We start from the raw sequence: 27066 nt of genomic DNA, 5'->3' as shown, positions 1-27066 counted from the left end.
CTGCTTCCTTGGGCTTTGACAAGTGTTTTTTAGTAATTCTAATGGCTCTATAATTCCAAATGAAGGGTATAATAATTGAATCCAATTGCTTAAAATATGACAGAGGAATAAAACATGGAATTGACTGGAAAAGATGAAGAAATCGTGACAGTACAATCATCTTGATTGCGTTAATCCTCCCCACCAATGAAATTGGAAGGGTTTTCCAAAGTCAATATTGCATTTAACCTGTTCAACTTTGTTTCACCAATTCACTTGCAAAAGATCATCTGGGTTTTTTTGTAATAGTCACACCAAGATGGGAAAAATTATCATGTTATTTTAAAGGGAATGGACTGTACATACGCTGTATTAACCACTGCAGTGACTGGCATTAGTTCACTCTTATTCCAGAAACATGAAAACTACCAACATTATTAATTAGAGTCAGACGGGCGGGTATTGACGTTTGTGGGCTGGAGATCGTCAGCGTATAACGAAAGGTGATGTTTATGTCCATGCATATCAATGGGAAATACCAAAGGGTCCTGTCTGATGCTAACAGCCAGTGGCTCAATGATAACTGCAAACAAAAACGGAGAAAGGGGGCAGCCTTGACGAGTCCCACGATGAATTGCAAAAGGGGAAGAAATATTCTGATTAATGATAATTGAAGCAGATGGGTGTGAATAAATTATCTCAATCCATTTAATGAAGGATGATCCAAATCCAAATCTCTTAAGTGCAAACATCATATATGACCATTCCACTTGGTCAAATGCACGTTGCGCATCTAATGAGATGACTACAGCCCCTTCTGCATGCTTTGTATATAAAATATTGAAGAGATGGTGCAGATTAAAATACATACGTCTACCTGGCATAAAGCCAGTTTGGTCTGGATGAATCATAGAACAAATGCGTTCTTTTAACCTATTGGCCAGGACTTTCCGGAGAATTTTGGTTTCAATGGGCAGCAGCAAAATGGGGTAATATGATGAAACCACCTCGGGATCACGGCCTAGTTTTGGAATCAGAGAAACATTGGCTTTACATAAAGTAAGTGGCAATCTGGAAGCTGTCCTGGAGTGATTCAACATTCGTAAGAGCAGAGCTGACAACTTTGGACCAAATACTTTGAAGAATTCCATGCTAAAGCCATCCGGACCCGCTCCCTTATTATTGGGGAGGGAGGAGATGACCTTCTTAATCTCATCTAGGCTAATATCAGCATCAAGTGCATTTACTGAATCTGTTGACAGCATGGGCAGATTCAGATTATCAAAAAATGCTTTCATAGCTTCAGTGTCCGGACCACCTTGTGATTGGTAAACACTAGCACAGAACTTCGCAAACACTTATTAATTTTTCCAGGTCCGTCAATAAAAAGCCATCTTTCGCCTTTATATGATGTATGGTGCTAGAGGCCTGCATCTGACGGGCAAATAGCTTATGGGGCTTTTCACCAAGCTCAAAATACCTCTGTCTGACTTGTGTCAGTAGGTTTGAAACACTCTTGGACATTATAGAATTATACTCATACCGTAAGGCAGTAATCTTATTAAGTAATTCTGCTTCCTGGTTTATTTTATAAGAGGCTTCCAGATTTGCCAACTCATCATCTACTTCAGTTAACCTTTTCTTGAATCTTCTTTTTTCCTGCTGTCTCATATATTATTATGCAACCTCTAATTCACATTCAGATTCAGATTCAGATTATTGTCATTTAGAAACCACAAATGCAATGCAGTTAAAAAATGAGACAACATTCCTCCAGAATGATATCACAAAAGCATATGACAAAACAGACTACACCAGAAAATCCACATAACGTTTGGCAATCCCCAATCCAGAGTCCGGAGAGGCTGCTGCGTATTAATATCGCGCTACCGTCTTAGCGCGTTCCCCGGAAAGGAGCTCCAAATCCACCAGACAAAAACAAGACCAAAAACTAAAGCTACAAGACCTGCACAAAACCACATAATTACAACATATAGTTACAACAGTGCAAACAATAGCATAATTGATAAAAAAAAACAGACTATGGGCACAGTAAAAATAGTCCAAGATGTTAAAGGACTATATGTTCAAAAGAAATCACCACAGTTTCCACAAGTCCCGACAGACTTGCCATCCCACGCCGGCGGCAGAAGGGAGTACCCCCGCTATGGACTTCCACGGCACCGCCCGACTCAGCCTCACAGACGCAGCACACAATGGAAGCTCCGTTGAAACCAGCCTCGCAGACGCAGCACACGCCGAAAGCGACCTGAGTCCGTTGAACCTCCGAGCCTCCGACCATCCCCTCCGGCACAGCTTCTCCGAGCACCATCCACTGCCGAGCGTATTAAGACGGCCCCGTCAACGGCCATCAGCAACACGACCCCAAGGACTGGGGGCCTGTTCTTCCCAGCAGAGACCCGGACCTCACAGCAGCAGCAGCAACGAAGAAGGTCTTCCTGGAGATTTCCAGATGTTCCGCCGTGCTCCCACATCTGTTTTCAATCGATTATGATTGCGCACAGCACCCCACTTCACAAATAACAGATAATCAGTTCCGGAGTGGCCGCTTCAAGCTGCGTCGCGCCGCCATCTTGGATCACCTTCATGGCCTCCCAAAGAGTGGAATCATCAACATCACCCACATCATTGGTGCTTAAGTATAGATCTATCTTATCTGAAAGATAAGAACAAAAATCCTTATCCTTTAGCAAAGCATTATTTAACCGCCAACTATATTCACCTCTTTTGTGGTTCAGTTTGAGTATAAGGGAGAGAGGAGCATGATCCGAGGTAAGTATATTACGGTAAGTGCAACCGCCTACCAACAAGACCAATGTTGAATCTAACAGAAAATAATCAATCCTAGAGTAGGATTTGTGTACTGCAGAAAAATATGAAAAATCTTTCTTTGTGGGATTAAGAAGCCTGCAAATATCAGTCAGTCAGACATACTTTATTGATCCCCAGGGAAATTGGGTTTCATTACAGTTGCACCAATAATAGAGTAGAAATATAGCAAAATAAAACCAGAAATAATTAAATAATAATAAATTAATCATGCCAAGTGGAAATAAGTCCAGGACCAGCCTATTGGCTCAGGGTGTCTGACACTCCGAGGGAGGAGTTGTAAAGTTTGATGGCCATAGGCAGGAATGACTTCCTATGACGCTCCGTGTTGCATCTCGGTGGAATGAGTCTCTGGCTGAATGTACTCCTGTGCCTAACCAGTACATTATGGAGTGGATGGGAGTCATTGTCCAAGATGGCATGCAACTTGGACAGCATCCTCTTTTCAGACACCACCGTCAGAGAGTCCAGTTCCACCCCCACAACATCACTGGCCTTACAAATGAGTTTGTTGATTCTGTTGGTGTCTGCTACCCTCAGCCTGCTGCCCCAGCACCCAACAGCAAACATGACAGCACTAGCCACCACAGACTCGTAGAACATCCTCAGCATCGTCCGGCAGATGTTAAAGGACCTCAGTCTCCTCAGGAAATAGAGACGGCTCGGACCCTTCTTGTAGACAGCCTCAGTGTTCTTTGACCAGTCCAGTTTATTGTCCATTCGTATCCCCAGGTACTTGTAATCCTCCACCATGTCCACACTGACCCCTTGGATGGAAACAGGGGTCACCAGTACCTTAGCCCTCCTCAGGTCCACCACCAGCTCCTTAGTCTTTTTCACATTAAGCTGCAGATGATTCTGCTCGCACCATGTGACAAAGTTTCCCACCGTAGCCCTGTACTCAGCCTCATCATCCAACTATGGCAGAGTCAACAGAAAACATCTGAAGATGGCAAGACTCTGTGCAGTAGTTGAAGTCCGAGGTGTAGATGGTGAAGAGAAAGGGAGAGGAGACAGGACAGTCCCCTGTGTACTATAACATATCCACTATGTTATACGATTGCATGAGATTATTAAGTGTTATACTGTTCTTAAATGAACAAACTTGGGGACATTGTCTATCTAGGAGGGAGTCTAAGATGCAATTAAAGTCTCCACCCACAATTATGTTGGAGTCAGACAGATTAGGCATGGCCTTAAAGAGGTTCTGAAAAAAATTGGATCATCAAAGTTGGGCCCGTACACATTTACTAGTGTCAATGGTATGGAGTTTAATATTCCACTCACTATTACATATCTCCCCTCAATAGTTTGTGTGTGAATAAACGGTATGTTTTTTTTATTAGGATTGCAACACCTCTAGTTTTTGTATTAAAATTCGACTGGTAGACCTGAGATGCCCAGGCGGGACAAAGCACTTTCGCCGCTGTTTTCTTAATGTGCGTTTCTTGAAGAAAGCAAATATCAGTCTTAAGTGTACGAAGATGTGCATACACCTTCCCTCTCTTCCAGCTAACAAGTTTAATCTCACCACTGCTGTGCATATGCAAATTAGATGTCATGTCTGCTGCTTAACAAAAAAATATGCTGTATGGTCGCGGCGTAACACAAACTGTAACTCGAACAAATAGATGTGCTGTAACAACCCTTGAGAAACACAAAAAACCCTTCCAAAAATAAAAGCACACCAGGAGTAGTACTTCCATACCCCTAACCAAGAGTCAAAGCGACATCCACGAGCCAACACACAGCCCGGAATAGTGAGATAACTATCCATTACTCACTAAACGCGGGAGAAACGCCTCCACAAATACACCATGAAATATAAAAATAAACAATAGCGATCAGTGTGAGCTTACTTTTCCGTTCCTCATGCGCTGAACATAACGAACAGTCTCCAAATGAAGCCACTAGCGATCAACAACGAAACCAGTAACCCAGCGATAATCTGCTTTGAGGTTGATACGGTGTCAGAATGCCAGTCTTTAACTTCTCGGCTCAGGAACTCCTCAGCTATGGCTGCAGTGCTGAATGTACGGGTGACCATAAACCTCGTCGGGTACCAGAATCCACACCTAATTTTCCTGGCTTTGAATTTCTCCTTAATGATCTGGAAATCCTGGTGTTTCCTCATGGTAGCCGAGGTTAAATCCGGATACATGAACAGCAGGCGCCCGACATATAAGAGCGGAGCTCTCTCCCTAGACAGCCATAGCACGAGCTCTTTAAGCTGGTAGTGGTGTAGCCTAGCAATAATAACTCTTGGCCTGCCATTTTTAGCCGGTGCTAGGCTCCAGTGGGCACAGTCCACTTCAATCGGCTGGTGGAAATGTTCTTCCCCCAGCAACCTCGGAGGCAACGTGGTGACAAATTACACCAGCTTATTGTTTTCGTCTTTCTCCTGAACCCCGATAATGCGAACGTTTTGACGGCGAGACCGAGCTTCAAGGTCATCCACCTTAGCCTGTAGCTCACACAAAATGCTGGTGGAACGCAGCAGGCCAGCCAGCATCTACAGGGAGAAGTACAGTCGACGTTTCGGGCTGAAACCCTTCGTCAGGACTAACTGAAAGAAGAGATAGTAAGAGATTTGAAAGTAGGAAGGGGAGAGGGAGATCCGAAATGATAGGAGAAGACAGGAGGGGAAGGGATGAAGCTAAGAGCTAGAAAGGTTATTGGCAAAAGGGATACAGAGCTGGAAAAGGGAAAGGATCATGGGACAGGAGGCCTAGAGAGAAAGAAAGGGGAGGGGAGGACCAGAGGGATATGGAGAACAGGCAAAGAGTGATTGTGAGAGGGGCAGAGAGAGAGAGAAAAAAAGGAAGGGCAAATAAATAAATAAATAAATATGTCAGGGATGGGGTAAGAAGGGGAGGAGGGGCATTAACGGAAGTTAGCGGTCATTGTTCATGCCATCAGTTTGGAGGCTACCCAGACGGAATATCAGGTGTTGTTCCTCCAACCTGAGTGTGGCTTCATCTTGACAATAGAGGAGACCATGGATAGACATATCAGAATGGGAATGGGACGTGGAATTAAAATGTGTGGCCACTGGGAGATCCTGCTTTCTCTGGGAGACCGTTTCGCTCAACACCAAATCATTTAAATTGCCTATTCCCATCAACCTGCACGACAAACAGAGCCCTCCAGCCCCCTCCCATCCATGTACCTATCCAAAGTCCTCCAGCCCCCTCCCATCCATGTACCTATCCAAAGCCCTCCACCCCCTCCCATCCATGTACCTATCCAAAGCCCTCCAAACCCCTCCCATCCATGTACATATCCAAAGCCCTCCAACCCCCTCCCATCCATGTACCTATCCAAAGCCCTCCAACCCACACCCATCCATGTACATATCCAAAGCCCTCCAACCCCCTCCCATCCATGTACCTATCCAAAGCCCTCCAACCCCCTCCCATCCATGTACCTATCCAAAGCCCTCCAACCCCCTCCCATCCATGTACCTATCCAAAGCCCTCCAACCCCTCCCATCCATGTACCTATCCAAAGCCCTCCAACCCCCTCCCATCCATGTACCTATCCAAAGCCCTCCAACCCCCTCCCATCCATGTACCTATCCAAAGCCCTCCAACACCCTCCAATCCATGTACCTATACAAAGCCCTCCAGCCCCCTCCCATCCATGTACTTATCCAAAGCCCTCCAACCCCCTCCCATCCATGTACCTATCCAAATTCCTCCAGCCCCCTCCCATCCATGTACTTATCCAAAGCCCTCCAACCCCCTCCCATCCATGTACCTATCCAAAGCCCTCCAACCCCCTCCCATCCATGTACCTATCCAAAGCCCTCCATACCCCTCCCATCCATGTACCTATCCAAAGCCCTCCAGCCCCCTCCCATCCATGTACCTATCCAAAGCCCTCCAGCCCCCTCCCATCCATGTACCTATCCAAAGCCCTCCACCCCCTCCCATCCATGTACTTATCCAAAGCCCTCCAACCCCCTCCCATCCATGTACCTATCCAAAGCCCTCCAGCCCCCTCCCATCCATGTACCTATCCAAAGCCCTCCATACCCCTCCCATCCATGTACGTATCCAAAGCCCTCCAACCCCCTCCCATCCATGTACCTATCCAAAGCCCTCCAGCCCCCTCCCATCCATGTACTTATCCAAAGCCCTCCAACCCCCTCCCATCCATGTACCTATCCAAAGCCCTCCAGCCCCCTCCCATCCATGTACCTATCCAAAGCCCTCCATACCCCTCCCATCCATGTACCTATCCAAAGCCCTCCAGCCCCCTCCCATCCATGTACCTATCCAAAGCCCTCCAACCCCCTCCCATCCATGTACCTATCCAAAGCCCTCCAGCCCCCTCCCATCGATGTACCTATCCAAAGCCCTCCATACCCCTCCCATCCATGAACCTATACAAAGCCCTCCAACCCCCTCCCATCCATGTACTTATCCAAAGCTCTCCATACCCCTCCCATCCATGTACCTATCCAAAGCCCTCCAGCCCCCTCCCATCCATGTACCTATCCAAAGCCCTCCAACCCCCTCCCATCCATGTACCTATCCAAAGCCCTCCAGCCCCCTCCCATCCATGTACCTATACATAGCCCTCCAGCCCCCTCCCATCCATGTACCTATCCAAAGCCCTCCACCCCTCCCATCCATGTACCTATCCAAAGCCCTCCACCCCCTCCCATCCATGTACCTATCCAAAGCCCTCCACCCCTCCCATCCATGTACCTATCCAAAGCCCTCCAGCCCCCTCCCATCCATGTACCTATCCAAAGCCCTCCAACCCCCTCCCATCCATGTACCTAGCCAAAGCCCTCCACCCCCCTCCCATCTATGTACCTATCCAAAGCCCTCCAACCCCCTACCATCCATGTAACTATCCAAAGCCCTCCAACCCCCTCCCATCCATGTACCTATCCAAAGCCCTCCAACCCCCTCCCATCCATGTACCTATACAAAGCCCTCCAACCCCCTCCCATCCATGTACCTATCCAAAGCCCTCCAGCCCCCTCCCATCCATGTACCTATCCAAAGCCCTCCAGCCCCCTCCCATCCATGTACCTATCCAAAGCCCTCCAGCCCCCTCCCATCCATGTACCTAGCCAAAGCCCTCCAGCCCCCTCCCATCCATGTACCTATCCAAAGCCCTCCAACACCCTCCAATCCATGTACCTATCCAAAGCCCTCCAACCCCCTCCCATCCATGTACCTATCCAAAGCCCTCCAACCCCCTCCCATCCATGTACCTATCCAAAGCCCTCCAGCCCCCTCCCATCCATGTACCTATCCAAAGCCCTCCAGCCCCCTCCCATCCATGTACCTATCCAAAGCCCTCCAGCCCCCTCCCATCCATGTACCTAGCCAAAGCCCTCCAGCCCCCTCCCATCCATGTACCTATCCAAAGCCCTCCAACACCCTCCAATCCATGTACCTATCCAAAGCCCTCCAACCCCCTCCCATCCATGTACCTATCCAAAGCCCTCCAACCCCCTCCCATCCATGTACCTATCCAAAACCCTCCAGCCCCCTCCCATCCATGTACCTATCCAAAGCCCTCCAACCCCCTCCCATCCATGTACCTATCCAAAGCCCTCCAACCCCTCCCATCCATGTTCCTATCCAAAGCCCTCCAACCCCCTCCCATCCATGTACCTATCCAAAGCCCTTCATCCCCCTCCCATCCATGTACCTATCCAAAGCCCTCCAACCCCCTCCCATCCATGTACCTATCCAAAGACCTCCAACCCCCTCCCATCCATGTACCTATCCAAAGCCCTCCAACCCCCTCCCATCCATGTACCTATCCAAAGCCCTCCACCCCCTCCCATCCAACCTATTCAAAGCCCTCCAACCACTCCCATCCATGTACCTATCCAAAGCCCTCCATACCCCTCCCATCCATGTACCTATCCAAAGCCCTCCAACCCCCTACCATCCATGTACCTATCCAAAGCCCTCCAACCCCCTCCCATCCACCTATCCAAAGCCCTCCACCCCCTCCCATCCATGTACCTATCCAAAGCCCTCCAACCCCTCCCATCCATGTACCTATCCAAAGCCCACCACCCCCTCCCATCCATGTACCTATCCAAAGCCCTCCAACCCCCTCCCATCCATGTACCTATCCAAAGCCCTCCAACTCCCTCCCATCCATGTACCTATCCAAAGCCCTCCAACCCCCTCCCATCCATGTACCTATCCAAAGCCCTCCAACCCCTCCCATCCATGTACCTATCCAAAGCCCTCCAACCCCCTCCCATCCATATACCTATCCAAAGCCCTCCAACCCCCTCCCATCCATGTACCTATCCAAAGCCCTCCAACCCCCTCCCATCCACCTATCCAAAGCCCTCCACCCCCTCCCATCCATGTACCTATCCAAAGCCCTCCAACCCCCTACCATCCATGTACCTATCCAAAGACCTCCAACCCCCTCCCATCCATGTACCTAACCAAAGCCCTCCAACCCCCTCCCATCCATGTACCTATCCAAAGCCCTCCACCCCCTCCCATCCATGAACCTATTCAAAGCCCTCCAACCCCTCCCATCCATGTACCTATCCAAAGCCCTCCATACCCCTCCCATCCATGTACCTATACAAAGCCCTCCAACCCCCTCCCATCCATGAACCTATCCAAAGCCCTCCAACCCCCTCCCATCCATGTACCTATACAAAGCCCTCCAACCCCCTCCCATCCATGTACCTATCCAAAGCCCTCCAGCCCCCTCCCATCCATGTACCTATCCAAAGCCCTCCAGCCCCCTCCCATCCATGTACCTATCCAAAGCCCTCCAGCCCCCTCCCATCCATGTACCTATCCAAAGCCCTCCAGCCCCCTCCCATCCATGTACCTAGCCAAAGCCCTCCAGCCCCCTCCCATCCATGTACCTATCCAAAGCCCTCCAACACCCTCCAATCCATGTACCTATCCAAAGCCCTCCAACCCCCTCCCATCCATGTACCTATCCAAAGCCCTCCAACCCCCTCCCATCCATGTACCTATCCAAAGCCCTCCAGCCCCCTCCCATCCATGTACCTATCCAAAGCCCTCCAGCCCCCTCCCATCCATGTACCTATCCAAAGCCCTCCAGCCCCCTCCCATCCATGTACCTAGCCAAAGCCCTCCAGCCCCCTCCCATCCATGTACCTATCCAAAGCCCTCCAACACCCTCCAATCCATGTACCTATCCAAAGCCCTCCAACCCCCTCCCATCCATGTACCTATCCAAAGCCCTCCAACCCCCTCCCATCCATGTACCTATCCAAAACCCTCCAGCCCCCTCCCATCCATGTACCTATCCAAAGCCCTCCAACCCCCTCCCATCCATGTACCTATCCAAAGCCCTCCAACCCCTCCCATCCATGTTCCTATCCAAAGCCCTCCAACCCCCTCCCATCCATGTACCTATCCAAAGCCCTTCATCCCCCTCCCATCCATGTACCTATCCAAAGCCCTCCAACCCCCTCCCATCCATGTACCTATCCAAAGACCTCCAACCCCCTCCCATCCATGTACCTATCCAAAGCCCTCCAACCCCCTCCCATCCATGTACCTATCCAAAGCCCTCCACCCCCTCCCATCCAACCTATTCAAAGCCCTCCAACCACTCCCATCCATGTACCTATCCAAAGCCCTCCATACCCCTCCCATCCATGTACCTATCCAAAGCCCTCCAACCCCCTACCATCCATGTACCTATCCAAAGCCCTCCAACCCCCTCCCATCCACCTATCCAAAGCCCTCCACCCCCTCCCATCCATGTACCTATCCAAAGCCCTCCAACCCCTCCCATCCATGTACCTATCCAAAGCCCACCACCCCCTCCCATCCATGTACCTATCCAAAGCCCTCCAACCCCCTCCCATCCATGTACCTATCCAAAGCCCTCCAACTCCCTCCCATCCATGTACCTATCCAAAGCCCTCCAACCCCCTCCCATCCATGTACCTATCCAAAGCCCTCCAACCCCTCCCATCCATGTACCTATCCAAAGCCCTCCAACCCCCTCCCATCCATATACCTATCCAAAGCCCTCCAACCCCCTCCCATCCATGTACCTATCCAAAGCCCTCCAACCCCCTCCCATCCACCTATCCAAAGCCCTCCACCCCCTCCCATCCATGTACCTATCCAAAGCCCTCCAACCCCCTACCATCCATGTACCTATCCAAAGACCTCCAACCCCCTCCCATCCATGTACCTAACCAAAGCCCTCCAACCCCCTCCCATCCATGTACCTATCCAAAGCCCTCCACCCCCTCCCATCCATGAACCTATTCAAAGCCCTCCAACCCCTCCCATCCATGTACCTATCCAAAGCCCTCCATACCCCTCCCATCCATGTACCTATACAAAGCCCTCCAACCCCCTCCCATCCATGAACCTATCCAAAGCCCTCCAACCCCCTCCCATCCATGTACCTATACAAAGCCCTCCAACCCCCTCCCATCCATGTACCTATCCAAAGCCCTCCAGCCCCCTCCCATCCATGTACCTATCCAAAGCCCTCCAGCCCCCTCCCATCCATGTACCTATCCAAAGCCCTCCAGCCCCCTCCCATCCATGTACCTATCCAAATCCCTCCAGCCCCCTCCCATCCATGTACCTATCCAAAGCCCTCCAACACCCTCCAATCCATGTACCTATCCAAAGCCCTCCAACCCCCTCCCATCCATGTACCTATCCAAAGCCCTCCACCCCCTCCCATCCATGTACCTATCCAAAACCCTCCAGCCCCCTCCCATCCATGTACCTATCCAAAGCCCTCCAACCCCCTCCCATCCATGTACCTATCCAAAGCCCTCCAACCCCTCCCATCCATGTTCCTATCCAAAGCCCTCCAACCCCCTCCCATCCATGTACCTATCCAAAGCCCTTCATCCCCCTCCCATCCATGTACCTATCCAAAGCCCTCCAACCCCCTCCCATCCATGTACCTATCCAAAGCCCTCCAACCCCCTCCCATCCATGTACCTATCCAAAGCCCTCCAACCCCCTCCCATCCACCTATCCAAATCCCTCCACCCCCTCCCATCCATGTACCTATCCAAAGCCCTCCAACCCCCTACCATCCATGTACCTATCCAAAGACCTCCAACCCCCTCCCATCCATGTACCTATCCAAAGCCCTCCAACCCCCTCCCATCCATGTACCTATCCAAAGCCCTCCACCCCCTCCCATCCATGAACCTATTCAAAGCCCTCCAACCCCTCCCATCCATGTACCTATCCAAAGCCCTCCATACCCCTCCCATCCATGTACCTATCCAAAGCCCTCCAACCCCCTACCATCCATGTACCTATCCAAAGCCCTCCAACCCCCTCCCATCCACCTATCCAAAGCCCACCACCCCCTCCCATCCATGTACCTATCCAAAGCCCTCCAACCCCCTCCCATCCATGTACCTATCCAAAGCCCTCCAACTCCCTCCCATCCATGTACCTATCCAAAGCTCTCCAACCCCCTCCCATCCATGTACCTATCCAAAGCCCTCCAACCCCTCCCATCCATGTACCTATCCAAAGCCCTCCAACCCCCTCCCATCCATATACCTATCCAAAGCCCTCCAACCCCCTCCCATCCATGTACCTATCCAAAGATCTCCAACCCCCTCCCATCCATGTACCTATCCAAAGCCCTCCACCCCCTCCCATCCATGTACCTATCTAAACTTCCCTTCAGCATTGAAATGCATGTACCACTTGTGCTGGCAGCCAATTCAACACTCTCATGACATCTGAGTGAAGATGTTTCTCCTCATGTCCCCCTTAATCTTTTCACATTTCACCTTTCACTCTTAACCCATGACTTCTAGTTGCAGTCCCATCCAGCCTCAATGCAAAAAGCCTGCTTGCATTTACCCTCTCTATACCCCTCATAATTTTGTATACCTCTATCAAATCTCCTTCGATCTTCTACATCCTAAGATATAAAGTCCTAACCTGTTCAGTCTTTCCTAATAACTCGGGTCCTCCAGACCAGACAACATCCGTCTAAATGTTTTCTGCACTCTTTCAACTTACTTACATCTTTCTGTAGGTAGGCCACCAAAACTGCACAGAATACCCCAAATTAGACCTCACTGATGTCTTATGCAACTCCAACATAACGTCCCATCTTCTGTACTCAATACACGAATTTATGAAGGCCAACTTGCCAAAAGTTTCTTTACGACCCTGTCATTCTGTGCCATCACTTTTAGTGAAGACAGTGAACCTGTATTCCCAGATCCCTTTGTTCTACCACACTCTTCAGTGCCCTGTTGTAATGTGTAAGACCCACCCTGCCTGGTCCTGCCAAAGTGCAACACTTCACACTCAATTCCATCTGCTATTTTTCAGTCCATTTTTCCAGCTGATCCAGATCCCACGATAAGCTCTGATAGTCTTCTTCAGTGTCCACTACCCCCCCAATCCTGGTGTCATCTGCAAATTTGCTGATCCGGTTAACATTATCATTGATATAGATAACAAACAAGAATGCAACGAGCGCTGATCCCTGCAGCATCTTCTCTCCAATCTTCCCTAAAATATGAGCTTTTATCTTGTTTAGCAGCCTCATGTCAAAGGTCTTCTGAAAATCTAAGTAAACAACATCCACTGACCCTCCTTTGTCTATGAGTCCTGACGAAGGGTCTCGGCCTGAAACATTGACTGCTCATTTCCACGGATACTGCCCGACCTGCTGAGTCCCTCCAGCCTGTTGTACGTGTCTCCTTTGTCTATCCTGCCTGTCATCTCCTCAAAGAATTCCAACAAATTAGTCAGGTAAAATTCCCCCTTCATGAAGCCATGCTGACTTTAACCTATTTTATGTGCCTTTAGGAACCCCAAAGTTACATACTGAATAATGGACGAATATTTTCCCAACCACTGAAGTCAGGGTGCTTTTTGCCTCCCTCCTTTCTCAAAGAGTGGATTTTCCAGTCTTACCAGAATCTAGTGAAAATCACCACTAATGCCTCCGCAATCTCTTCAGAACCTGGGGTTTTCTCACTCTGGTCCAGGTGACTCACCTACCTTCAGACTTTCAGCTTCCCAAGCACCTTCTCCTTGGCAACAGCAACTACACTCACTTCTGCCCCCTGACACTCTCCAATTTCTGTCATACTGTTGGTGTCTTCCACAGTGAAAGCTGAAACAAAACACTTCCTGAGTCCATTCACCAATTCCATTGTACAACACCCAATCCGGAACTGCCTCTTCCCTCGTGAGCTCAACCACAAGCTGTTCTAAAAAGCCATTTGGTAGGTATTCTACAAATTCCTTCTCTTTGGATTCAGCACTGATCTGATTTTACCAAACTATCTGCATTTTGAAATCCCCAAAACCGATCCTCAATTCCTCCTGGGCCGCAGCCTTTTGTCCCAACATCTCCACTGGCCCTGGATACTTGGTGTGTCTGAGCTTCCGTGGCAGGTTGTAAGGGCTGCTCTCACTGGGCCACTCACCACGCTGCTGCGAATCAGATAGACTTGTATCTGACACAGCTTGTGCGTGTGGACTCACTTCTGTATGACTCGCCGGCTCATGTTACATGTGTTTTTGGGCTCCAGTTACTCTTTTGCAGAGTTTGATCAGGGTATTCTGGTGCTGAGTGGCTTTGCGGCCTGCAGTTAACGAACGACACAGCACTGGACTGAACTGATTCTGGTTTGATGATTAATTTTCTGTGTGTCATTTGCTTCCTAGTTGCCTTTTGTGCGATTTCTTTTTTTTCACATGTAGGGTGTTTAAACAGGTTCCATGATTTTTTTTTTTGTTTCGTTGCTGTCTGTGGGAAGACGAATCTCAGGGTTGTATACTGCATACATACTTTGATAATAAATGTGCTTTGAATCTTTGACAAGTCTCTTATCCAGCGGGTACAGGTCTCTGGCCCCTAGGGTGGGGGCCCTGTTACACTCTCAGACTCTGCCGGGGAATCTGAGTGCCCCCAGACGCGGCCCCTGAGCACCATGGGCAACAATCATACTATTGAGCGTGCACATTCCAGCCAATGACTGTTTTGTTGTGGTTGTATTTAGCTGCCATGTTTCAGTCATGTCGAATCTCATCCAAAGCACAGCAGTGACATTAACGCTGCTCCAGTCCTCACTCCGGGAAAGGAGTGGCTCTTTACCCTAGCTAACGTTGGCTGTTGTAACACTCCATTTAATATAACGCTGCTTCTTTACTCTCACAGGAATGAAAAGTCGATGTAGCAATTCTACAAACACAGGATAATGCTCTAGAGCAGCCTTTCTCAACCTTTTTGCCCTGGGGGAACCCTTGAAATAATTTTCAGGTCTCAGGGAACCCTGCATTTTAAAAAAAACATTATTAGATCTACAGCTCCCAGTACGTTAGTGTGATCAGTAAGCTGTAGATATAATAATCCAAAAATAATTGTCAATACTTTTTTGAGTAGAGAATGAATTTTTAGCTAACTTTTCTTGAAAAAAAGGGAGTTAAGCTTAGCTTACCTTTCTTGAAATTAATCCTTTTTCTTTCACAAATTTTAAAAACTCATAAGGTAAGCATAATAAATTTCTGTTCAATTGATTTTAGTTCATGTTATTTCCAACATGAAAATTTATTGACATCGTTGAATAGTAAAGTTACTAAAAACCATAAGCCAAAACAATATGAAAAAAATATAGCCTAGACACAATTTTATACAAGGTTTTAAAAACACATTTTCTTACTAAGTGACAAGATCAAGCCCAAACATAGGCCTAGCATGTGAAACCTGTACATGTTCTTTGCTGCACAAATACTCAATTCTGGGTCAATCTTGAGATAAGCAGATACAGATTTCACCTTCAACTGAAACGAGATGATTTCTATCCTCACTCTTGATGCTTGTTAAACAAGAAAAAGCTTGCTCACACATGTAAGAAGTTGAAAACTGCAGCAAAATGTCCTTGCTTTCCAATGAATGATGGGATACTCTACTTTCACAGAAATCCAGAACTTGTCCAGGGGCAGGTCAGGAAATCTCATCTTGAGAGAATGAACAGACTGCAGCTCGCAAAGTTCTTCTCCTCTCAAAGTCAAGTTCTCAGGCTGAGCCGAAGATTCAGAGACGGGGTGCCTCGACAAGTCACACACTTGTGTTGAATTTTGTTCTGCAGTTCCTCCAGGTGGTTTTAAAAAGAATCGAGAATTACTGATATCCTTCTCACTCTCGGGTCCAAGCAGCAGAGGAAACATCTGAAGATTTCCTTTTTCAGCATGATTTTTTCAAAGATTCAGTTTCTTTTTAAATCCAAGAAGTTTGTTGCTTGAAATCAAACAATTTTCTTCAAGGCCTTGCAGAGACTTGTTCACCTGGTTCAAATGATGAAAAATGTCTGCTAAGTAGGCTGGTTTCTGCAGCCATTCTTCATCTTCAACGTACTCAGAAAAATCTGGCCCACTATTTTCTTGAAAGTACTCCTGCAATTCACCGTTCAGCACAAACACCCTGCTGGGAACTCTGTCAGGAACGGGGCCGGATGGACCCAAACGCAGGACGCAGACACTGCAATTACTCCTGCAATTCACCGTTCAGCACAAACACCCTGTTGGGAACTGTGTCAGGAACGGGGCCGGATGGACCCAAACGCAGGACGCAGACACTGCAATTCCTCCTGCAATTCACCGTTCAGCACAAACACCCTGTTGGGAACTGTGTCAGGAATGGGGCCAGATGGACCTAAACGCAGGACGCAGACACTACAATTACTCCTGCTATTCACCGTTCAGCTCAAACACCCTGTTGAGAACTGTGTCAGGAACGGGGCCGGATGGACCCAAACGCAGGACGCAGACACTGCAAGTACTCCTGCAATTCACCGTTCAGCGCAAACACCCTGTTGAGAACTGTGTCAGGAACGGGGCCGGATGGACCCAAAGGCAGGACGCAGACACTGTAATTACTCCTGCAATTCACCGTTCAGCACAAACACCCTGTTGGGAACTGTGTCAGGAACGGGGCAAGATGGACCCAAACGCAGGATGCAGACACTGCAATTACTCCTGCAATTCACCGTTCAGCACAAACACCCTTTTGAGAACTGTGTCAGGAACGGGGCCGGATGGACCCAAACGCAGGACGCAGACACTGCAATTACTCCTGCAATTCACCGTTCAGCACAAACACCCTGCTGGGAACTGTGTCAGGAACGGGGCCGGATGGACCCAAACGCAGGACGCAGACACTGCAATTACTCCTGCAATTCACCGTTCAGCACAAACACCCTGTTGGGAACTGTGTCAGGAACGGGGCCGGATGGACCCAAACGCAGGACGCAGACACTGCAATTACTCCTGCAATTCACCGTTCAGCACAAACACCCTTTTGGGAACTGTGTCAGGAACGGGGCCGGATGGACCCAAACGCAGGACGCAGACACTGCAAGTACTCCTGCAATTCACCGTTCAGCACAAACACCCTGTTGGGAACTGTGTCAGGAACGGGGCCGGATGGACCCAAACGCAGGACGCAGACACTGCAATTACTCCTGCAATTCACCGTTCAGCACAAACACCCTTTTGGGAACTGTGTCAGGAACGGGGCCGGATGGACCCAAACGCAGGACGCAGACACTGCAATTACTCCTGCAATTCACCGTTCAGCACAAACACCCTGCTGGGAACTGTGTCAGGAACGGGGCCGGATGGACCCAAACGCAGGACGCAGACACTGCAATTACTCCTGCAATTCACCGTTCAGCACAAACACCCTGCTGGGAACTGTGTCAGGAACGGGGCCGGATGGACCCAAACGCAGGACGCAGACACTGCAATTACTCCTGCAATTCACCGTTCAGCACAAACACCCTGCTGGGAACTGTGTCAGGAACGGGGCCGGATGGACCCAAACGCAGGACGCAGACACTGCAATTACTCCTGCAATTCACCGTTCAGCACAAACACCCTGTTGGGAACTGTGTCAGGAACGGGGCCGGATGGACCCAAACGCAGGACGCAGACACTGCAATTACTCCTGCAATTCACCGTTCAGCGCAAACACCCTGTTGAGAACTGTGTCAGGAACGGGGCCGGATGGACCCAAATGCAGGACGCAGACACTGCAATTACTCCTGCAATTCACCGTTCAGCACAAACACCCTGTTGGGAACTGTGTCAGGAACGGGGTCGGATGTACCCAAACGCAGGACGCAGACACTGCAATTCCTCCTGCAATTCACCGTTCAGCACAAACACCCTGTTGGGAACTGTGTCAGGAACGGGGTCGGATGTACCCAAACGCAGGATGCAGACACTGCAATTACTCCTGCAATTCACCGTTCAGCTTAAACACCCTGTTGGGAACTGTGTCAGGAACGGGGCCGGATGGACCCAAACGCAGGACGCAGACACTGCAATTACTCCTGCAATTCACCGTTCAGCACAAACACCCTTTTGGGAACTGTGTCAGGAACGGGGCCGGATGGACCCAAACGCAGGACGCAGACACTGCAATTACTCCTGCAATTCACCGATCAGCACAAACACCCTGTTGGGAACTGTGTCAGGAACGGGGCCGGATGGACCCAAACGCAGGACGCAGACACTGCAATTCCTCCTGCAATTCACCGTTCAGCACAAACACCCTGTTAGGAACTGTGTCAGGAATGGGGCCGGACGGACCCAAACGCAGGACGCAGACACTGCAATTACTCCTGCAATTCACCGTTCAGCACAAACACCCTGTTGGGAACTGTGTCAGGAATGGGGCCGGATGGACCCAAACGCAGGACGCAGACACTGCAATTACTCCTGCAATTCACCGTTCAGCACAAACACCCTGTTGGGAACTGTGTCAGGAACGGGGCCGGATGTACCCAAACGCAGGACGCAGACACTGCAATTACTCCTGCAATTCACCGTTCAGCACAAACACCCTGTTGGGAACTGTGTCAGGAACGGGGCCGGATGTACCCAAACGCAGGACGCAGACACTGCAATTACTCCTGCAATTCACCGTTCAGCACAAACACCCTGTTGGGAACTGTGTCAGGAACGGGGCCGGATGGACCCAAACGCAGGACGCAGACACTGCAATTACTCCTGCTATTCACCGTTCAGCACAAACACCCTGTTGGGAACTGTGTCAGGAACGGGGCCGGATGGACCCAAACGCAGGACGCAGACACTGCAATTACTCCTGCAATTCACCGTTCAGCACAAACACCCTGTTGGGAACTGTGTCAGGAACGGGGCCGGATGGACCCAAACACAGGACGCAGACACTGCAATTCCTCCTGCAATTCACCGTTCAGCACAAACACCCTGTTGGGAACTGTGTCAGGAATGGGGCCAGATGGACCTAAACGCAGGACGCAGACACTACAATTACTCCTGCTATTCACCGTTCAGCTCAAACACCCTGTTGAGAACTGTGTCAGGAACGGGGCCGGATGGACCCAAACGCAGGACGCAGACACTGCAAGTACTCCTGCAATTCACCGTTCAGCGCAAACACCCTGTTGAGAACTGTGTCAGGAACGGGGCCGGATGGACCCAAACGCAGGACGCAGACACTGCAATTACTCCTGCAATTCACTGTTCAGCACAAACACCCTGTTGGGATCTGTGTCAGGAACGGGGTCGGATGGACCCAAATGCAGGACGCAGACACTGCAATTCCTCCTGCAATTCACCGTTCAGCACAAACACCCTGTTGGGAACTGTGTCAGGAACGGGGTCGGATGTACCCAAACGCAGGATGCAGACACTGCAATTACTCCTGCAATTCACCGTTCAGCTTAAACACCCTGTTGGGAACTGTGTCAGGAACGGGGCCGGATGGACCCAAACGCAGGACGCAGACACTGCAATTACTCCTGCAATTCACCGTTCAGCACAAACACCCTGCTGGGAACTGTGTCAGGAACGGGGCCGGATGGACCCAAACGCAGGACGCAGACACTGCAATTACTCCTGCAATTCACCGATCAGCACAAACACCCTGTTGGGAACTGTGTCAGGAACGGGGCCGGATGGACCCAAACGCAGGACGCAGACACTGCAATTCCTCCTGCAATTCATCGTTCAGCACAAACACCCTGTTAGGAACTGTGTCAGGAATGGGGCCGGATGGACCCAAACGCAGGACGCAGACACTGCAATTACTCCTGCAATTCACCGTTCAGCACAAACACCCTGTTGGGAACTGTGTCAGGAAAAGGGCCGGATGGACCCAAACGCAGGACGCAGACACTGCAATTACTCCTGCAATTCACCGTTCAGCACAAACACCCTGTTGGGAACTGTGTCAGGAACAGGGCCGGATGGACCCAAACGCAGGACGCAGACACTGCAATTACTCCTGCAATTCACCGTTCAGCACAAACACCCTGTTGGGAACTGTGTCAGGAACGGGGACGGATGGACCCAAACGCAGGACGCAGACACTGCAATTACTCCTGCAATTCACCGTTCAGCACAAACACCCTGTTGGGAACTGTGTCAGGAACGGGGACGGATGGACCCAAACGCAGGACGCAGACACTGCAATTACTCCTGCAATTCACCATTCAGCACAAACACCCTGTTGGGAACTGTGTCAGGAATGGGGCCGGATGGACCCAAACGTAGGACGCAGACACTGCAATTACTCCTGCAATTCACCGTTCAGCACAAACACTCTGTTGGGAACTGTGTCAGGAACGGGGCCGTATGGACCCAAACGCAGGACGCAGACACTGCAATTACTCCTGCAATTCACCGTTCAGCACAAACACCCTGTTGGGATCTGTGTCAGGAACGGGGCCGGATGGACCCAAACGCAGGACGCAGACACTGCAATTACTCCTGCAATTCACCGTTCAGCACAAACACCCTGTTGAGAACTGTGTCAGGAACGGGGCCGGATGGACCCAAACGCAGGACGCAGACACTGCAATTACTCCTGCTATTCACCGTTCAGCACAAACACCCTGTTGGGAACTGTGTCAGGAACAGGGCCGGATGGACCCAAACGCAGGACGCAGACACTGCAAGTACTCCTGCAATTCACCGTTCAGCTTAAACACCCTGCTGGGAACTGTGTCAGGAACGGGGTCGGATGTACCCAAACGCAGGACGCAGACACTGCAATTACTCCTGCAATTCACCGTTCAGCACAAACACCCTGCTGGGAACTGTGTCAGGAACGGGGCCGAATGGACCCAAACGCAGGACGCAGACACTGCAATTACTCCTGCAATTCACCGATCAGCACAAACACCCTGTTGGGAACTGTGTCAGGAACGGGGACGGATGGACCCAAACGCAGGACGCAGACACTGCAATTACTCCTGCAATTCACCGTTCAGCACAAACACCCTTTTGGGAACTGTGTCAGGAACGGGGCCGGATGGACCCAAACGCAGGACGCAGACACTGCAATTACTCCTGCAATTCACCGTTCAGCACAAACACCCTGTTGGGAACTGTGTCAGGAACGGGGACGGATGGACCCAAACGCAGGACGCAGACACTGCAATTACTCCTGCAATTCACCGTTCAGCACAAACACCCTGTTGGGAACTGTGTCAGGAACGGGGACGGATGGACCCAAACGCAGGACGCAGACACTGCAAGTACTCCTGCAATTCACCGTTCAGCTTAAACACCCTGCTGGGAACTGTGTCAGGAATGGGGCATGATGGACCCATACGCAGGACGCAGACACTGCAATTACTCCTGCAATTCACCGTTCAGCACAAACACCCTGTTGGGAACTGTGTCAGGAACGGGGCCGGATGGACCCAAACGCAGGACGCAGACACTGCAATTACTCCTGCAATTCACCGTTCAGCGCAAACACCCTGTTGAGAACTGTGTCAGGAACGGGGCCGGATGGACCCAAACGCAGGACACAGACACTGCAATTACTCCTGCAATTCACCGTTCAGCACAAACACCCTGTTGGGATCTGTGTCAGGAACGGGGCCGGATGGACCCAAACGCAGGACACAGACACTGCAGTTACTCCTGCAATTGACCGTTCAGCACATACACCCTTTTGGGAACTGTGTCTGGAACGAGGCCGTATGGACCCAAACGCAGGACGCAGACACTGCAATTACTCCTGCAATTCACCGTTCAGCACAAACACCCTGCTGGGAACTGTGTCAGGAACGGGGCCGGATGGACCCAAACGCAGGACGCAGACACTGCAATTACTCCTGCAATTCACCGTTCAGCACAAACACCCTGTTGGGATCTGTGTCAGGAACGGGGCCGGATGGACCCAAACGCAGGACGCAGACACTGCAATTACTCCTGCAATTCACCGTTCAGCACAAACACCCTGCTGGGAACTGTGTCAGGAACGGGGCCGGATGGACCCAAACGCAGGACGCAGACACTGCAATTACTCCTGCAATTCACCGTTCAGCACAAACACCCTGTTGGGATCTGTGTCAGGAACGGGGCCGGATGGACCCAAACGCAGGACGCAGACACTGCAATTACTCCTGCAATTCACCGTTCAGCACAAACACCCTGTTGGGAACTGTGTCAGGAACGGGGCCGGATGGACCCAAACGCAGGACGCAGACACTGCAATTACTCCTGCAATTCACCGTTCAGCACAAACACCCTTTTGGGAACTGTGTCAGGAACGGGGCCGGATGGACCCAAACGCAGGACGCAGACACTGCAATTACTCCTGCAATTCACCGTTCAGCACAAACACTCTGTTGGGAACTGTGTCAGGAACGGGGCCGGATGGACCCAAACGCAGGACGCAGACACTGCAATTACTCCTGCAATTCACCGTTCAGCACAAACACCCTGTTGGGATCTGTGTCAGGAACGGGGCCGGATGGACCCAAACGCAGGACGCAGACACTGCAATTACTCCTGCAATTCACCGTTCAGCACAAACACCCTGTTGGGATCTGTGTCAGGAACGGGGCCGGATGGACCCAAACGCAGGACGCAGACACTGCAATTACTCCTGCAATTCACCGTTCAGCACAAACACCCTGCTGGGAACTGTGTCAGGAACGGGGCCGGATGGACCCAAACGCAGGACGCAGACACTGCAATTACTCCTGCAATTCACCGTTCAGCACAAACACCCTGTTGGGAACTGTGTCAGGAACGGGGCCGGATGGACCCAAACGCAGGACGCAGACACTGCAATTACTCCTGCAATTCACCGTTCAGCACAAACACCCTGTTGGGAACTGTGTCAGGAACGGGGCCGGATGGACCCAAACGCAGGACGCAGACACTGCAATTACTCCTGCAATTCACCGTTCAGCACAAACACCCTTTTGGGAACTGTGTCAGGAACGGGGCCAGATGGACCCAAACGCAGGACGCAGACACTGCAATTACTCCTGCAATTCACCGTTCAGCACAAACACTCTGTTGGGAACTGTGTCAGGAACGGGGCCGGATGGACCCAAACGCAGGACGCAGACACTGCAATTACTCCTGCAATTCACCGTTCAGCACAAACACCCTGTTGGGATCTGTGTCAGGAACGGGGCCGGATGGACCCAAACGCAGGACGCAGACACTGCAATTACTCCTGCAATTCACCGTTCAGCACAAACACCCTGTTGGGATCTGTGTCAGGAACGGGGCCGGATGGACCCAAACGCAGGACGCAGACACTGCAATTACTCCTGCAATTCACCGTTCAGCACAAACACCCTGCTGGGAACTGTGTCAGGAACGGGGCCGGATGGACCCAAACGCAGGACGCAGACACTGCAATTACTCCTGCAATTCACCATTCAGCACAAACACCCTGTTGGGAACTGTGTCAGGAACGAGGCCGGATGTACCCAAACGCAGGACACAGACACTGTAAGTACTCCTGCAATTCACAGTTCAGCACAAACACCCTGTTGGGAACTGTGTCAGGAACGGGGCCGGATGGACCCAAACGCAGGACGCAGACACTGCAATTACTCCTGCAATTCACCGTTCATCACAAACACCCTGTTGGGAACTGTGTCAGGAACGGGGCATGATGGACCCATACGCAGGACGCAGACACTGCAATTACTCCTGCAATTCACCGTTCAGCACAAACACCCTGTTGGGAACTGTGTCAGGAACGGGGCCGGATGGACCCAAACGCAGGACGCAGACACTGCAATTACTCCTGCAATTCACCGTTCAGCACAAACACCCTGTTGGGAACTGTGTCAGGAACGGGGCCGGATGGACCCAAACGCAGGACGCAGACACTGCAATTACTCCTGCAATTCACCGTTCAGCGCAAACACCCTGTTGAGAACTGTGTCAGGAACGGGGCCGGATGGACCCAAACGCAGGACGCAGACACTGCAATTACTCCTGCAATTCACCGTTCAGCACAAACACCCTGTTGGGAACTGTGTCAGGAACGGGGCCGGATGGACCCAAACGCAGGACGCAGACACTGCAATTACTCCTGCAATTCACCGTTCAGCACAAACACCCTTTTGGGAACTGTGTCAGGAACGGGGCCGGATGGACCCAAACGCAGGACGCAGACACTGCAATTCCTCCTGCAATTCACCGTTCAGCACAAACACCCTGTTGGGAACTGTGTCAGGAACGGGGCCGGATGGACCCAAACGCAGGATGCAGACACTGCAATTACTCCTGCAATTCACCGTTCAGCACAAACACCCTGTTGGGAACTGTGTCAGGAACGGGGCCGGATGGACCCAAACACAGGACGCAGACACTGCAAGTACTCCTGCTATTCACCGTTCAGCACAAACACCCTGTTGGGAACTGTGTCAGGAACGGGGCCAGATGGACCCAAACGCAGGACGCAGACACTGCAATTACTCCTGCAATTCACCTTTCAGAACAAACACCCTGTTGGGAACTGTGTCAGGAACGGGGCCGGATGGACCCAAACGCAGGACGCAGACACTGCAATTACTCCTGCAATTCACCGTTCAGCACAAACACCCTTTTGGGAACTGTGTCAGGAACGGGGCCGGATGGACCCAAACGCAGGATGCAGACACTGCAATTACTCCTGCAATTCACCTTTCAGAACAAACACCCTGTTGGGAACTGTGTCAGGAACGGGGCCAGATGGACCCAAACGCAGGACGCAGACACTGCAAGTACTCCTGCAATTCACCGTTCAGCACAAACACCCTGCTGGGAACTGTGTCAGGAACGGGGCCGGATGGACCCAAACGCAGGACGCAGACACTGCAATTACTCCTGCAATTCACCGTTCAGCACAAACACCCTGTTGGGAACTGTGTCAGGAACGGGGCCGGATGGACCCAAACGCAGGACGCAGACACTGCAATTACTCCTGCAATTCACCGTTCAGCACAAACACCCTGTTGGGAACTGTGTCAGGAACGGGGCCGGATGGACCCAAACGCAGGACGCAGACACTGTAATTACTCCTGCAATTCACTGTTCAGCACAAACACCCTGTTGGGAACTGTGTCAGGAACGAGGCCGGATGGACCCAAACGCAGGACGCAGACACTGCAATTACTCCTGCAATTCACCGTTCAGCACAAACACCCTGTTGAGAACTGTGTCAGGAACGGGGCCGGATGGACCCAAACGCAGGACGCAGACACTGCAATTACTCCTGCAATTCACCGTTCAGCTTAAACACCCTGTTGGGAACTGTGTCAGGAACGGGGCCGGATGGACCCAAACGCAGGACGCAGACACTGCAAGTACTCCTGCAATTCACCGTTCAGCACAAACACCCTTTTGGGAACTGTGTCAGGAATGGGGCCTGATGGACCTAAACGCAGGACGCAGACACTGCAATTACTCCTGCTATTCACCGTTCAGCTCAAACACCCTGTTGAGGACTGTGTCAGGAACGGGGCCGGATGGACCCAAACGCAGGACGCAGACACTGCAAGTACTCCTGCAATTCACCGTTCAGCGCAAACACCCTGTTGAGAACTGTGTCAGGAACGGGGCCGGATGGACCCAAACGCAGGACGCAGACACTGCAATTACTCCTGCAATTCACCGTTCAGCTCAAACACCCTGTTGGGAACTGTGTCAGGAACGGGGTCGGATGGACCCAAACGCAGGACGCAGACACTGCAATTACTCCTGCAATTCACCGTTCAGCACAAACACCCTGTTGGGAACTGTGTCAGGAACGGGGTCGGATGTACCCAAACGCAGGACGCAGACACTGCAATTCCTCCTGCAATTCACCGTTCAGCACAAACACCCTGTTGGGAACTGTGTCAGGAACGGGGTCGGATGTACCCAAACGCAGGATGCAGACACTGCAATTACTCCTGCAATTCACCGTTCAGCTTAAACACCCTGTTGGGAACTGTGTCAGGAACGGGGCCGGATGGACCCAAACGCAGGACGCAGACACTGCAATTACTCCTGCAATTCACCGATCAGCACAAACACCCTGTTGGGAACTGTGTCAGGAACGGGGCCGGATGGACCCAAACGCAGGACGCAGACACTGCAATTCCTCCTGCAATTCACCGTTCAGCACAAACACCCTGTTGGGAACTGTGTCAGGAACGGGGCCGGATGGACCCAAACGCAGGACGCAGACTCTGCAATTACTCCTGCAATTCACCGTTCAGCACAAACACCCTGTTGGGAACTGTGTCAGGAATGGGGCTGGATGGACCCAAACGCAGGACGCAGACACTGCAATTACTCCTGCAATTCACCGTTCAGCACAAACACCCTGTTGAGAACTGTGTCAGGAACGGGGCCGGATGGACCCAAACGCAGGACGCAGACACTGCAATTACTCCTGCAATTCACCGTTCAGCACAAACACCCTGTTGGGAACTGTGTCAGGAACAGGGCCGGATGGACCCAAACGCAGGACGCAGACACTGCAAGTACTCCTGCAATTCACCGTTCAGCACAAACACCCTGTTGGGAACTGTGTCAGGAACAGGGCCGGATGGACCCAAACGCAGGACGCAGACACTGCAAGTACTCCTGCAATTCACCGTTCAGCACAAACACCCTGTTGGGAACTGTGTCAGGAACAGGGCCGGATGGACCCAAACGCAGGACGCAGACACTGCAAGTACTCCTGCAATTCACCGTTCAGCACAAACACCCTGTTGGGAACTGTGTCAGGAACAGGGCCGGATGGACCCAAACGCAGGACGCAGACACTGCAAGTACTCCTGCAATTCACCGTTCAGCACAAACACCCTGTTGGGAACTGTGTCAGGAACAGGGCCGGATGGACCCAAACGCAGGACGCAGACACTGCAAGTACTCCTGCAATTCACCGTTCAGCTTAAACACCCTGCTGGGAACTGTGTCAGGAACGGGGCCGGAT

The 27066-nt window shown here is 51.1% G+C and overlaps 1 long non-coding RNA gene across 1 annotated transcript in view; it reads right to left on the bottom strand.

The window, feature by feature from the left end:
* Positions 1–598: 598 nt before the first annotated feature.
* The window catches only part of LOC140740918 (uncharacterized), a 47039-nt gene continuing 20571 nt past the window's right edge, over positions 599–27066 (bottom strand). Inside the window, exon 3 of the long non-coding RNA XR_012101962.1 lies at positions 599–2656. This is a non-coding gene — a long non-coding RNA (uncharacterized lncRNA). The remainder of the gene's footprint in view (positions 2657–27066) is intronic.

This window comes from Hemitrygon akajei, chromosome 17, assembly GCF_048418815.1.
Source record: "Hemitrygon akajei chromosome 17, sHemAka1.3, whole genome shotgun sequence".
NCBI classification, from domain to species: domain Eukaryota; kingdom Metazoa; phylum Chordata; class Chondrichthyes; order Myliobatiformes; family Dasyatidae; genus Hemitrygon; species Hemitrygon akajei.
Note: the sequence above shows the minus strand (reverse complement) of the source record. Positions and strands in the feature narration are given on the sequence as shown.